At 48.7% G+C, this 1,536-nt stretch overlaps 1 non-coding gene across 1 annotated transcript; it reads right to left on the bottom strand.

Moving 5' to 3' along the window:
- Positions 1-629: 629 nt before the first annotated feature.
- Positions 630-784, bottom strand: LOC143351077 (5.8S ribosomal RNA). Its single transcript, XR_013081461.1, has one exon. It is a non-coding gene; the product is annotated as a 5.8S ribosomal RNA (ribosomal RNA).
- Between the last annotated feature and the right edge of the window lie 752 nt (positions 785-1,536).

Here is a 1,536-nt window from a genome sequence, read left to right as displayed (position 1 = left end):
GATAAATTATCATTTTTCCCTGGGGCTGTACGAACGAACAGAGAGGAAGACGACGACCGACGGATACCACAAATTTCACGTGGTAGGGCATATATTACATATCATAATTATCAGTGTTTGATCAAATTTCTTTCCAGTGTCCTTTTTGTTATGCTCCAAAACTAGTATACGCTTTATTTTCTCTTTCCTTTGCATAAATTATTAACTTCGGGCAACGTCGGGAGCGCCGGTAATCATTAGATTTGTACGAAACGCGATTTGCGCCCCACGGTGGTTTTTAGTGCCGTCAAAGTCAGAAATCGTAGGAGCGGTGCTTTAACGGGCGGTCGTGATGATACTCCAGACAACACGACGCACGACGCCGTAAAACACTCGCGCGAGTCCAGACTGATCTCTGCCTCACCACGCAAGGGGTGCGCAAACTTGCCAATAATATATAATATTTATTCTTTTTCGTACGTCCAGCGACAAACGCCAACGAAATACCCAAATTCTCGCTCGTACGTTGATACCTTTCTCTTCATCGACCCGGCTCCGAAACGTTCTTCGCCATCTCCCCGAAAGGAGAGGTAAACGACGGCGGGGTTAGGGAATCTGAGAACAACGCAAGCAGTTTTAGGACAAGTGAACGACCCTCAGCCAGGCGTGGTCCAGGAATTTTATCCGTGGACCGCAATGTGCGTTCGAAATGTCGATGTTCATGTGTCCTGCAGTTCACACGTTGACGCGCAATTAGCTGCGTTCTTCATCGACCCACGAGCCAAGTGATCCACCGTTCAGGGTAATCATATACAATTTACAATTTTTTTCTTTGTATTTAAAAATGCTCCTTGTTCTTTGCTTTAAAAATATTCGATGTTCGCACCTCCGACCAGCGTATCGACGGAGGATTGAACGCGCCATATCGACGACAAAAGTTTCTTTTTGTTTCCTGAATGACGGAAAACCATCGTTCGACGGCCGGGCGTACAGTACATTCAAAAGCCTTTGCGCGTGGCTGCGACCAAACGGGTATAATACACCCGTATATTCTTGGTTCCGAACAGTAACTTCACGCGCAATCGGGCGAACGCACGCGGCAGCGCCCATCGGTTGCTCGATGAAATCGATGCGATAAACTACAGCCTTCTCGGCTGGTCGTCGTTAGTCGCGCGAGCAACGGATGGCCGCACAATCGACGCGTCGTCGTTTGCGATTATTCGCCTCACGTTAGCCATGAGTATGTATATTATTCATTTACGAACGAACGCGGCAGCGTCCATCGGTTGCTCGATGAAATCGATGCGATAAACTACAGCCGTCTCGGCTGGTCGTCGTTAGTCGCGCGAGCAACGATGGCCGCAAAATCGACGCGTCGTCGTTTGCGATTATTCGCCTCAAGTTAGCCATGAGTATGTATAACATTCATTTACGAACGAACGCGGCAGCGTCCATCGGTTGCTCGATGAAATCGATGCGATAAACTACAGCCGTTTCGGCTGGTCGTCGTTAGTCGCGCGAGCAACGATGGCCGCAAAATCGACGCGTCGTCGTTTG

The sequence above is a fragment of the Colletes latitarsis genome, unplaced genomic scaffold, assembly GCF_051014445.1.
Source record: "Colletes latitarsis isolate SP2378_abdomen unplaced genomic scaffold, iyColLati1 scaffold0066, whole genome shotgun sequence".
NCBI classification, from domain to species: domain Eukaryota; kingdom Metazoa; phylum Arthropoda; class Insecta; order Hymenoptera; family Colletidae; genus Colletes; species Colletes latitarsis.
This window is presented reverse-complemented; position numbering and strand designations above follow the sequence as displayed.